Genomic DNA, 14,788 nt, shown 5'->3' on the forward strand with positions numbered 1-14,788 from the left:
CTTCATACGGAATCTGGATGCGGACCGGATAGCCTGGCAGGGTTGTTTCTGGAGAGAGACAGAGAGAGAGAGAGAGAAAGAAAGGTGTATCTGTCTTTACTTGATAAGGAAAGTGACATGGGCATTTCAATCTTTGGTGAAGACACAGTGACATATACGCTAATAAAGACATACGGTTACTTGATTTCCTCTATATGTAGTGTTTCCTTGAAACTGTAAAGTATATTATTTTATACAGTAGATCCTAATTGTAGCAATTTAACCGTGAGTACACAATGAAATATAAAATGTAGGAAACTTTCATGATCCCAATATCCAATTCTTTCCATTAAGCTTTTTATTCCATTCAGAAGAATTTCAAGGTATGGCTTGCCCGATACTGCAACTGGATACATTCAACACTTTCGTGCATATAATGTCCCCGTGACCTTTCACATCAATACCCTCATAACTAATCAAAGTCAAATTGCTTAGAAGTTATGGTAACTTTGCCATCCGAAGGTAAACATAATGTCATGGTAGCAATGCTCTACAGTCAATAAAAATCAGGGTTTCCCTGTAATTTACAAACAGCAGCAAAATCACAACAATAACTAAAATGCTACTTGTACAAGGCTCAGCAGGTAATCATCTCTTCTGTATAAAACCAAAGTTGAAGATGATCCGCTGAGTAAATGTTAGGTTATTGCAAGATGAGAATAGGACAAATGTGCGTGTGAATGGATGACTGCAACAACATAAAAACTCCTGCAACCATCTTTGACAGAGGCTAAAAAAAAAATAATCAGCGTTAATTCATGTAAATCTTCGTTGTTGGACTGATTGACTACATGCATATGCAGTACTGCATTCATTTAGCATAACATGCGTTAATTTTCTGCCCAATGAACGATCGACAGTCAAAAATTTGGTCAAGATGTCAAAGGCTTGACAAAATATTCCAACATATTTTGGGTTTACATTTTACATGTATTATTGCTTACCTCCCATATTTCCTTTCGAAATAGAGTACAGGATGCACAGATTTGAAGTTGGTAGTCAGGACATCTGTCTCTTTCTTTTTTTTTCTCTCTCTTGTCCGTAGTTGGCTGTGGTTTGCAGGGTCCATTTTGTCCACTTTGTGCTGCTTCTGGTCGAAAATACAATTAACAAAAACTTAAATAAGTTATCATTTTTATGAGTGAAACAGGATAATCATACTGCAACAAAAAACAAACACATTCATCATGAATTAGAATTAATCATCACGATCTCATGAATCCCTTAGTATGAGATTTTGGATCTTCAGGTCACTGTCAACATTAATTTGTCTTACATGTAATACATTAATCATGTCATTGTTATTATCATCTTTGATGCTCTAAAGCCATATCTTACTGAAAATGAAATATGTAGGATGGAAGTCATCTTGACACCTGTAATTCCTGTACACAAATATTTGATTGTATCATGCTCTGATTTGTATGTGGATTAGGATATGATTTCCTTGCATAAATCGGTTTGTATTCATGAGATGATATTCCTAATTTCAAATCGTTGACACTTACTTGTGAGCTGGAAAGGGCATTCACATCGCAGTCAAGACATCTTTCTATCTCCCCCTCACTCTAGTGGATGTGATCTCAAACTCAGCATGTCCATTTGTTGCTGACACCTTGATAAAGATAAAGAACAATACATCACGGCATATCACCCTTACGTCATACTTAACGCAACATAATAACAATGGAAAGTTAATTGATCTGTGACTACAGACGTATTTTTATCTGTGCACACATTAAACACTTGTGCCAATTGACATGGTTGAGAAATATTTCATTACATATATCTTACTTGATTACATTTATGTTTGATTTTTATATGATCTCATCTTCAGTAGATAGAATACCGTTCTTTCATATGATCCTCTACAATAGAACATGCAATGAATTTACAAGAAAACAAGAATACACATTTGATCATAGATTTGCTCCCCTTCTTATATAAATGGAGATACACGTGTATAAGATTATTCTCCTCTCTTTGTTTGCAAAGTACTTGTACACTGCATTGTAATGCAACTGTCAAAGTGAAAACATGCTTATTACAATTTATTCAAATGGAATAGGAATATTTGATACTCAATGTATTTAGATTTGGCATTACAAGTATTTTCAACTGGGCACTGAAGTGATACATTTGATAATCAAACACTTAGTAAGTTAGTATTTAAAAGATATTTCAAATTAGACCGCTATTTAAGACATTTACCGTTTCTTACCTTCTGGTTGTTCTGCACTTTGTTGCAGGTAGAAAGAGCTCAGTCTTTACAATTAGATTTTGGCAAGTCAGGATAGGCCTATGTCTCTCTCTTTGGTGAAGTTTGAAGACAAGACTCAGTCTGTCAACTTGTTGGTACATCTAGCTGAAAACAGAAGTCAACATGACTCAAATAATTTTTTTCATCTTTAAAGCAGATCATTATAAGCTAACGGTGAACAAAAAATAAAATCAATTTGAAATTAGATTGTTTTGAAAAGGCATCTTGACATTGACATAATTTTCTTTGTTCCCCATGCAAAACAATTATAACTAAAAATATATCTCTTTTATTAAGATGATATTTTTTTTAGCTTTTTAAAAAGTTAAAAAAGAAGAAGGAAGATATTTAGGTTTCAGTGAGTCGGTATAAATGATCCATTAAAAATGTATTATTTACATTTTTTTTTTGTGAGACATTAACATAAGAACTTGGTACTTATGAGTAAAGACATTTCTAAATAGTTCCTCTTTGACTAGATCTATTTGTAAACTAGAAGAGTACATGTAAATGATTCACAGATTAGGAGAGGTTGGCAGTCAGGACTGAACACTTTCTCTCTCTCTCTCTCTCTCTCTCTCTCTTTCGGGCATATTCGAATGGCAAGATCACTTGGTTGTAGACTCGCTTTTATATAAAACACCTAGGCCTATTACCGAATAATTCTCTCTCCCTCCACCTATCTATCTTTTAATCTATCTATCTCTATCTCTTTCCCTCCACAGGTTGGTGCAATTGGTACGCTAGTTTGTCTAAGCGTGACCACGGGGTTGAGTTTGAAAGACAGCTTGGTAAGTCAGCGCACATTAATTTTGTACGTCCTTCCTCATGACCAATACAAAAAAAAAAAAAAAATTATGTGTCTATTGTATTTCTCTCAATATGTGATTTTGGTTACATTGGTTCTAATTTCTATGTACATGTATTTGTTCGACTAAATATGACTTTTATCATAATTGCTTTGGTTAAGGTGGCAGTTGCTCATAAAACTTTGTTTTTCTTGCTGTCTCCACATTCTATTACATTTGTATTGTCAATTCAAATTTACATACACTGTACATGTACCTTGTCTGAATATTTTGTTCTGTTTGAATAAAATAAACACGAATTGATTTGAACTGAAAAATAAAGGGAAAATGATATTTTTCACCTGTCTGCTGTTTGTTGTTATCGTTTAAAGGTATACATGTTCTTCAACTTACCAGATAAAAAGATAAGACACATTTTTACATCTTCTATCTTTAAAAAAAAATGAGATTTAAATTTATCTGGTAGGCCTATATCATATACTTATCTGGGACTAAGAGGCTAAGAGGCACCTTATCGCATAAGCAATCATCGTGCTTATTCAAAACAATTCTGCCTTTCATAGGTTTGCCCATTTACTTAAAACTTGTTTCTTACCTGAATTTAAAGAGACTTGCCTATTTTTCTTTGCACGGATAACATCAATTGTAATTATTCATTATGACTCAACGTGGCTTAAATATTTGTGACACTTGGGTTTTCAAGCCAATCAAGAGGAATATGTTTAATTTAAAAATTGTATTTTCTTCTATCGGATTGAGAACTTCAAAGTTTAACACAAATTCTTCACATAATCTATAATGACAAGGTAAAGGTGGATTAAATTAGTCCGCAATTGTACGAACATTTTTAGCATACCAAGTATCATAATATAAAATCTGCTTAGATTTTGAACGAATTAGTCTGTTAAACCGCAATGACTGACAAAAACAAGGTCTGAAAATTTATGTCCGAAATAAACAAAAGACGCCTTCTCTCTGAAACAATACCATGTACATGAAGATTCTGCTAACTGTATGATATTCAAAGACCTGAGTATACATTCAGGAGCATAAGATTTTTATAACACATCTCTGTCTGGATTATTTTTTTCTATAAAGTATAATTCAATAGTTTTTCACAAACAATTATAATTTTTATCAAGCAAGCATTTCACCCACAACCTTTTTTGAGCAAGTGCGAACATCTGAACAACAGTCATTCGCCAGTAAATCATTACACATCATTTTTCTCTGCACCCTATCTCGGCCTCCATTCAAAATGAATTTATAAAATAGCTTATTAAGTTCTTTAAAAATTAGGGGAGGTATCTTTATACAGAGAGCAGAAAATAATTACAATAGCTGCGGTAGCACCAGTTTTGAAACACATATTTTACCAATTAAGGAAAGATTTCTCATTCCCCAACAATTGAGAGTTTGTTCAATTCTTTTCAATCTCTCTTTATAATTAAGATTTTAAAAAATCCGAAATTAAGAGAAAAATCATTTCCAAATGACTTAAAGTTTGAAGTTTTCTAATCAATTCCTTGAGCTAAAGGAGGAAATTCCTTACACCCGGCTTTTTACTTCCAATCCATATAGCTTCTGATTTGCTTCTGTTATTCTATAGTGAGATATTGATCCAAAAATATGCAAAGTATCAAAAAGGTGATCAAATGAGTCCTTTGAACCATATATGAAACAAACTGAGTCATCAGCTAATAAAGAAATCTTTGCTTCCTGGTCCCCAAGTGAAATACCATTAATAATGTTATTTTGCCGAATTGACAAGTCATTACTTCTATCACAAATAAAAATGAATATGGATATATACACTGTAAAAACATCAGTGTTAGATTTAACACCACACCGATCAATCTTCAATAGAGGACCACACCCACAGGTGTAGAAAATGCACTGTGATGGTGTTGAAAAGTGTTCACTTGACACTTCGTGGTGTTAATTTGACACTGTACCTGGTGTTCATTCAAAAATGACACCACATGGTGTTGATTTGATATTTGTTGGTGTTAATATCAATGGTTTAACACCCGTCCAGCTTCAATAAGAGACCCCACCAGCTGGTGTTACTGTGGTGTAAATTTATTTTCACATTTTTTCAAAAATCTAGTATTTTAATGTAAAATTCTTGATCGTCTTGTTTAAATTAAAAATCAACAAGAAGTGCAGTTACTAAGAAACTCTTCAAAAAACAGTTTTATATTTGGAAATGACACCCGGAGGTGTTAATTTAACACCATAAATGAGCACCGAAAATTTAACACCAGCTCGGTGTTCACTATTTAACACCGGACTTTTTGCAGTGTAGGACAACCTTGAAAAATACCCCTTTGCATATTAATACAATTAGTTAATAAGCCATTATTCATTACATAACTTTGTATTCCTGAGTATATCATACCTTTATCCAATCAATAAAACAATCTCCAAAGTAAAGTGTTTCAAAAGATCATGCTTAACACTATCAAATGCCTTTTCTATATCATATGATAAGATAACACCGGAAATATCATTGATATCAGCATATTCAATGATATCTAAAATAAGGTGTATTTTATTACCAATAAATCCTACTTAAAAAAAAGATTGATCTAAATGAATTAAACTATTTATGTATTTTTTTTCAAACAAGTAGCTAAAAAGCTTGGTAAAATTCTATAATCAACTGTCAGTAGTGTTATGTAGGTTTATAATTCTTAATATATAGATGATCTTTATCCTTCTTTGGGAGTAAAATTATCATATCATTTCTTTGAGAAAAGACATTAATTCACTTTGCATAGAATAATCATAAGAGTTCAGCAACACATCACAAATATCAGGCCAAAAACTATATAAATATAAGGTATATATATATATATATATATATATATATATATAAGGTTTCTCAAGGAAGCTTTTTCATCTTCTCTTAATTTTGGGATATCAATATTGTTCTAAAATACTTCACTTCTGCGGCCAACATCATTTATGGAGTCATCATCTTGACAAGAATACAGTTTACCATAAAAATCGCTTATTTCTTTTGAAATGACAGTTTGGTCCACAATTAAATTTCCTTTACTATCATAATCTGTTTATACTCTTATTTTGCAATTGCCTATTTTCTAATTTACAAACATATTTAGAACTTTTTTCTCCCTCTTCTAACCAACGAACTCTAGAACGAATAATATGACCTGTAGTTTCAAAATCTTACATTTTATTTGATTTGGTTTCCAATTCCTCCAATAATAAAAAAAGAAATCATGATCTGAAGTGTTTGCAACATTGGATAATTTCATCCTTATTCTACCAATTTCAGCGAGCAGTTTATCTTTTTCTCTATTTCTTTCTCTTTTTTTTCTAGTTGTATATTCTATACACACAACCGTAATCACACACTTTAAGGAATCCCACAAAATATTAGGATTACACTGTGAACCTTTGTGAATATCTTTGAAGTAGTTTATCTTATCCTTTAATAACCAAACTAACAAATTCAGTATCATGATTTAGAAAATACCAATTCAGCTTCCCCAATCCCCGTCTTTTCATTGGTTGATTATCAGTAAACTCCAAAGAAACAACAGAATGATCTGATTTGATTCCAGGGATAATTTTAGATTTAACACAATTATATAAAAACAAAAATATTTGAAACAAGAATAAAATCTAATCGAGACAAAACCCTCGGGGTTTTCTGATGCCTTGTGTATTGTTTCAATGTGGAATGAATTTTTTTCTATATACATGTGTCACATAATCCAAAATCCTCCATTATGACCGACAACATTTCACTGGATTTTATACTAGAGTGGCGTGTTCTACCACCCTGGTAATCCAAGGGGCTGAGGACTGTATTAAAATCCCCTCCCACAATTAACGATGAACCAAATTATATTTTCAACTTCACCAAACACTTCTAATAAAAAATTGGGATCGTTATTATTCGGAGCATATACATTTACCAAAATTACAGATAAACCATTCAACAGTGCATCAGTTATCAAAAATCTATCATTAGGGTCCCTAAGAGTTGACTCTGACAGATCCAGAATTTCTTATTAATGTGGCAACCCCCTTCTCTTTAGATGAAAATCTTGAGAACCAGCAGATTTCCCCTAATGACATTTCCAATAATTCTCATCATTTTTTGTTTTCTGAGTGTGTTTCCTGCAAAGACATAATATCGCTATTAATACTTTTGATAATATTAAAAACCTTCCTTCCTTTTACATGGTCTTGCAATCCACGGCAATTAAAAAAGCGCAATTTCAATTACATTTTGCTACCAAATGAACTCCATAGTCACAATATCTGAAAATTACTGCTTTACAAACACAGAAGTACCTGTGCATTTAAATCCCCAACAGAATGTATCCTGTAACCTCATAAAGCATACAATATCAGTGCACGCAATACTACAGCTGCCATTATACAAACGTAGCATATCAAAATCAGTGTCATAATGAATTAAAAGAAAAAAAAGAGATAAAAAAGACATATTGAGACAAACATAATATATAATACAGGAGGGAAAGCACAAGATGAGAAATAGGACCTAAAATCAAAACTCGGTCCTGAATGCGTGCGTTGAAAACCCCCACTGAGATCACGACAAAACATTGAGGCACCAAAAGACTGTCCAGAGAGTAGAGACTCACATGTTGTTGATCAAACAATATCAGTAACAAATCAATGTAGTGCAGTAACGTTGGTTGAAGCTAAAATAAAGTTAAAATAAACGGCCTCAGGGAATGATACTATACAAGTGAAAGTCAACATCCGTTTACACCTCTTGGGGAGTATTCAAAGGGAAAAAAAAGGAATTAACGTGCTGAGTTAACCAACAAAGTGCAGCTTTCCATCTCGATCCCTGAAGGCCACTCTGTCTGGAAAGAGGAAGAAGGGCCTCTTCCCCTCATCTCTCAAGCGCTAGATGAGATCCAACTTGTTTCTCCGATTTTGTAGAACACGCTTGAAAAAAATCTTCTGACACAAAGATCTTCTTCCCCTTAAAATTGCTCTCCTTCAGTTTGACAATGCATGCCTTCCGTACTTTCTCCTTCACGGTGTATGATGTGAAGGCCACCTGTTTGGCTCTCGGACATGTTTTCTGATCTGGAGACGGGTTCTTTGGTGAGGTTGGTGTGCGATGGCATCTCTCGAATGTAGACTCATCTGGAGATAAGCCCACAAATCCATGGAGGAAATCCTGTAGTACCTCGTTGCAGTTTTTTCTAGGGCTTTCCGGCACACCATGAAAAACAAGGTTATTGCGCCGGGATCTGTTCTCTAAGTCATCTATCTTGGCAATCATGTCTTCTCTCTCTGATTTAAGCTTTTTCACTTCTACAATCACATCATTAAGATGGATAGTGCATGCAGTGATTATCTCTTCATTCTCAGACACTTTCAGATTCACTTCATATTCTCCTAATTGCACATTTGTTGACCACATACAAAACCGTAGTCATGGTCAAACCATGGAGCTACAAGTAGCTCCATGGTCAAACGGACCCCTTGCTAGAAATAATGCATAGCAAAAATCACAAACATTAAGGGAACCACATTCCGTCGAGCAATAATGCATGTTCACGCGGGCACGTTTGTTATCGCGATGATTTTTTGTTGCTCTTTTCTTTTATTTAAAAAGGGAAGACTGACTTTATTTGCAAATGCAATGTATCACAATCCACAGACCTTCTCCCTTTTTTCATAACGCTTAGAGTTTATTCGTTCGTGTTCCAGGTCCCCAAGAACCTACCGGTGCTCCCGGTCGCGATTCTTCTGGTTCCCCTGGTGCCCCGTCAAGAGAGAGGGGTAAGTCTGTACACATTGGTTCGTATTTTCTGTTAGCTTATAATGCAGGGGCGTCACCAGCTTTTTTTCAGGGGGGGGGGTGCGTTTTGACACTAAATGTAACGAGATTTTTTGGACAGACATTATTTTGGAATATAGGAAGCTCTCAATCCCTAGACTTTTACTGTGTTTTGAGGGAAATCAAGCGGGGGAAAGGGCACCGGCGTAGCTAGAATATCATCTGGGGGGTTGTTAGTATGCGAGGGAGCGAGCAAGGGGGGGGGGGGGGGAGGAGGGTGTGGAAGTGCCTGTTGTCCCCCCCCCCCCCCTCCTCCCACGGTGAGAACTTTTTGCATTTTCATGTTGTAAATATACATTTTTTGCGTGTTTTATCGACTTGAAACAGTCCCACTTGTTTAAGGTATCAATACATTTTGAAGTAAATTGTTATTCAACAATTTGCCTATAAATGGTATATAAATAAACTTCTAGTAATAATTCTTACACTGATGTCATGAACGCTACCGAGCCCGAGCACCCCCCCACCCCCTCCGCAGTTACGCCACTGCTTTTAGGTGAAATAATTCATGATTTCTTGAAGTGTTATATCTGCGATAATATGTGGGTAGAAATTAGATAAGAAGAATTTTTTTTTACCCATTCATGCGGAGAGGCAACCCGATTATCAGGTAATTTTAATGTGCATTGGAACTGATTTTGACATTACTATCCCATTAAACTTTCAACTTTCAACTTTATTTTCACCTCCATCAAAATGAACAAAGAAATTATGTACATTGCATATACACGGGATATTTGTGATACAGAACAAAATTTGAAAAGGTACATAAGAAAATTATGAAAATGAAAAGTAGATGCGATTACATCTTTGTTAAATACATAAAGCGTATAATGCAAGTCAACTAAGGATGAGGATGGAAGTGGAGGGTCCCACTAAGAAGCAAAGCTTGTACGATATGGGACCCTCAGAAAATACACAAAATAAACGGAGTACCCGTTTAAGCGATACCCGATTACGCGGAGAGTACTGTAATACGATTCACCGAGGAGAACACATTTTCAACTATCGTGAATATTAGATTGAATGACAAAAATATAATGGTGCACTTGAAAACTGTATATAAGTCCATGATGTGTGCATCATTTGCTAGCAGTCTAAGCAGTGTTTAAGCCATTGCTTCTTCTCTCTCTCTCTCTCTCTCTCTCTCTTCCTATCTTTACTTGAGCTACAAGAGGTGCCGCATTACTTATCAGATTAGTGAGAAAAAATCCTAATGAGCGCAAAGTGTGGTATGCACAACTTTTTTGATGGTAGTCATGATAGTTTCTCTATTTGTTTCGTCCCTGCAGGTCTGAACGCTCAGCCTGACCAAGAGGCTGTGTTTAAGAGGGAGTGTGATGAATGTCCCATGCTAATGCAGCGTCTGCGGATGTGTGCTGGTAAGTTGGGCATAATAATTATTCCAAATATATAATCAAACATTAGCTGTATGCTACTGTAACTGGTATTACACTGTTTGCAACTCGGGAATGAGACGATGGAGGGTGGATGTTCTTCTACTGTCATGTGTGTGTGTGTGGGGGGGATTAAAAGGATAGTAAAAACTATTTTTCTCTGCTACTTTCTAATGTTTGGAGTGTTAGTAAAAGAGGTCGAGGTGAATAAAAGACACATCAGGGAGTTTCGATGGGAGACGCAGGATGGGAGACGCGGGATATGCAACCAACCTGGAACGACCGCGTTCTTCGGTCCGTCGCCCATTCGTAAATGTGCGACGCAGTAGTTCAGTTTGGTGGGCTGTCCCAGGTGCAGATGTGCGTCTGACATACAAGTATGTAGTAATTCTTCGACTTCGTAATGAGAAATGTATGACTGACAACAGACAGACCTTGAGCACTTTTGTCTGTGACCGCGAGCTCAAACTTCATACAATAATTTGATATCATACAGAAGTTAATCGGGGAGCAAATTACGGGTATTTCGCGTAGTGTGTGAGCACGGCAATTGTCAAATGTGCGTACTATTCTCGAACTTATTTTGGCCTACTACGTTAAAGAATCGAGATGACGTAGGACTTCAAGCTCGTAACTATGCCAACGGCAGAAATTTGTATCCGACACGCAAAATTATCGTCTGCGTCCTTAAAAGTAAAACATAGTTGTGGTACGCCTGTAGGATTGTCGAATTTCGTTCCAAAATGTGCAGGTAGGGCCTATGCCTAGTGGAATAACCAAAGAGATTATAAAATCTTTTTGGGAATAACGCTGTTAACATACAAAATGAAAGCATACAAAATGAACGTGCGCCTATATGTATAAAATATGGCGATCACGAACTGAGTGCATTATTGTCTGAAATAGGGCCGAGTTGACTCTGAGACCGAGTTAGCCTCGATCGTTCTGGAATAAAAGTCGGTATACCGGCGACCTTTATTACCTCCACCAAGGGGGGAGGTTACTGTATGTTTTCGTTACCGTTGGTTTGTTACCTCCGCCAGGGGAGGAGGTTATGTTTTCGTTACCGTTGGTTTGTTCGTTCGTTCGTTCGTTTGTCTGTGCGCAAAATACTAGTATAAAGTATTGAACAGATTGAAGTGAAACTTGCAGGAAAGGTTGAGAATGACACAAGTACCAAACGATTAACTTTCGGTAATAATCCGAGACTTTTTGGGGAATTTATGACGGATTTTTGATATTTTGGCAGATAGGGTCAATGAACTTGGGAGTTCAGGCTGGGCGTATTTGAGGTTTGTATGCACGCCAGCGTTGCCAGGTCCCAACAGAGCAAAATCACCAAAAGGCTTGTAAAAAATCACCAAAAGCCATCAAAAATCACCAAATTTGGAAAAGCGTAGGTAAAGCTTCAATTTCAAGACAAAATTATATCAATAAACCTTTATCAAACACTGCGCGAGTCTCGGTGCAATTTTCGGCGCACCGTAGTCACACACACTAAGTGCAAAATGTGTACGATGTGTATGGATATATGACTATGAGTGTTTGTGTGTGTCGCTGTGACCTAAAAAAAAAAGGGGGGGGCACATGTTATGTTTCTGCAGGAAATAAGGGGAAAACTTTGGGCAAAATGCATTTTCTTTTTCAATTAGTGTGATTATTTTTTATGGGTCTAAAAATCACCAAAAAGTTACCAAAAATCACCAAATTTTGATTTGGTTACCAGGCTAAAATTTTGTCACCAAACAACTTCAAAAATCACCAAATTTCAACCTTTTTGGTTCCCGAAATCACCATCTGGCAACACTGATGCACGCACTAAAGTGCGTGCCCTAGTTTATGTTATAAAATGGGTTCAAGAACGTACCTTACGAAAAAGTCCTGTGGTACTCCTGTGGTAATTACCACAGGACGGTACCACAGGACAGTACCACAGGGCAGTACCACAGGACAGTACCACAGGAATTGTCCTGTGGTATTTTGGGACATACCACAGGACAGTACCACAGGAATTCCTATGGTATTTTGGGACGTACCATAGGGCAGTCCCACAGGAAAGTACAGGACCGGTACCACAGAACAGTACCACAGGAAAGTACCACAGGAATTCCTGTGGTATTTTGGGACGTACCACAGGGCAGTACCACAAGAATTCCCGTGGTATTTTGGGACGTACCACAGGGCAGTACCACAGGACTAGTACCACAGGAACTGTCCTGTGGTATTTTGGGACAGTACCACAGGACAGTACCACAGGTCGATCATTACCACACAGCATTTCCATGGTACCACAGGAGAGTACCACACAGGATAGATCGAAAAAAAAAATCTGGGAGAATTTTAGCCACATATCAAGGAATATTCCTGATAGGTGAGTGATGGATTTCAGGACAAACATGGCCGTACTTAATAACCTGTCCTACTCCTAACATATAACCTCAAACGAGAGTCCAATGGCCAAGTGCCAATCTAGTCCTATAATAGATCTATATAGTCATATTCTATTCCTAGGTAGCCATTGACCGTATCAGTACATATATATATGGCCGTCTATCCGTAAAGCATTAAGGCATGGTTACTAACTCGATTATGCTTTATTATCAAGATATGAAATTACACTTTCATAACAATATCTATGATATTGGGAATGACATAACATAATTAGACAATCTTTCATAAAGTTCAAAGTAAGTTCCATCATTAATACTTTGACTTTTTAAGTCATATATGTATTTTCTAAAATCTAGAGTGCTTTTTATGAATATTCATGAGCTATGTAAAAATTTGTACCACAGGAGTACCACAGAAGTACCACAGGAGTACCACAGAAGTCCTTATGAAATTTCTCATGCTTTACATCAGCACTTTCACTAAATAGGTAATACTGTACATAGGAGTATAGGACAGGATAAGTAATGGCAAATCAATTGCTATAATGCACAGCATAACTCATCTATCAATTGATTGAGGAATATTAATATGTGCTTTTTTGTTTGTATTTTTGTTATGAATTTCAGTTGATTCTGCCTTACAATTTTTCTGTGTGGTACTCCTGTGTGGTACTGCTATTTGATATTCTCCTGATGTGATAGTCCTCTGGTATAAAATGCTAAGAAAAAAAAAAGAATATCCTGTAGCATTTTTCTGTGGTACTTACGAATTTAATTTGCTGTGCGGTACTTCTGTGTGGAATAGCACCATATTATGATTTTCCTGTGGGATTTTGGACAGTTCCTGAGGTACTCTCCTGTGGTATACATCGAAAATTACCACAGGAATTCCTGTCGTACTGTCCTGTGGTACGTCCCAAAATTTCACAGGACAATTCGTGTGGTATTGTCCTGTGGTACGTCCCAAAATACCACACGACAAGTCATGTGGTACTGTCCTGTGGTACTATCCTGTGGTACTTTCCTGTGGTACTGTCCTGTGGTACGTCCCAAAATACCACAGGACAAGTCGTGTGGTACTGTCCTGTGGTACTATCCTGTGGTACTGTCCTGTGGTACTGCCCTGTGGTACTGTCCTGTGGTACGTCCCAAAATACCACAGGACAATTCCTGTGGTACTGTCCTGTGGTATGTCCCAAAATACCACAGGACAAGTCGTGTGGTCCTGTCCTGTGGTACTTCCTGTGGTACTGCCCTGTGGTCCTGTCCTGTGGTACGTCCCAAAATACCACAGGACAAGTCGTGTGGTACTGTTCCTGTGGTACTATCCTGTGGTACTTTCCTGTGGTACTGCCCTGTGGTATGTCCCAAAATACCACAGGACAAGTCGTGTGGTACTGTCCTGTGGTACTTTCCTGTGGTACTGTCCTGTGGTACTTTCCTGTGGTACTGTCCTGTGGTACGTCCCAAAATGCCACAGGACAAGTCGTGTGGTACTGTCCTGTGGTACTATCCTGTGGTACTGTCCTGTGGTACTGCCCTGTGGTACGTCCCAAAATACCACAGGACAAGTCGTGTGGTACTGTCCTGTGGTACTATCCTGTGGTACTTTCATGTGGTACTGTCCTGTGGTACTGCTCTGTGGTACTGTCCTGTGGTACTGCCCTGTGGTACTGTCCTGTGGTACTGTCCTGTGGTACGTCCCAAAATACCACAGGACAAGTCGTGAGGTACTGTCCTGTGGTACTATCCTGTGGTACTGTCCTGTCTTACGTCCCAAAATACCACAGGACAATTCCTGTGGTAGTGTCCTGTGGTACTATCCTGTGATACTTTCCTGTGGTACTGTCCTGTGGAACTGCCCTGTGGTACTGTCCTGTGGTACATCCTAAAATACCACAGAACAAGTCGTTTGGTACTGTCCTGTGGTAGTATCCTGTGGTACTTTCCTGTTGTACTCTCCTGTGGTACGTCCCAAAATACCACAGGACAATTCATGTGGTACTGTTCTGTGGTACTGTCCTGTGGTA

This window comes from Diadema antillarum, unplaced genomic scaffold (genome assembly GCF_040938485.1).
Source record: "Diadema antillarum isolate AM-2024a unplaced genomic scaffold, OU_Dant_1.0 scf00000133, whole genome shotgun sequence".
Taxonomy (NCBI): Eukaryota; Metazoa; Echinodermata; class Echinoidea; order Diadematoida; family Diadematidae; genus Diadema; species Diadema antillarum.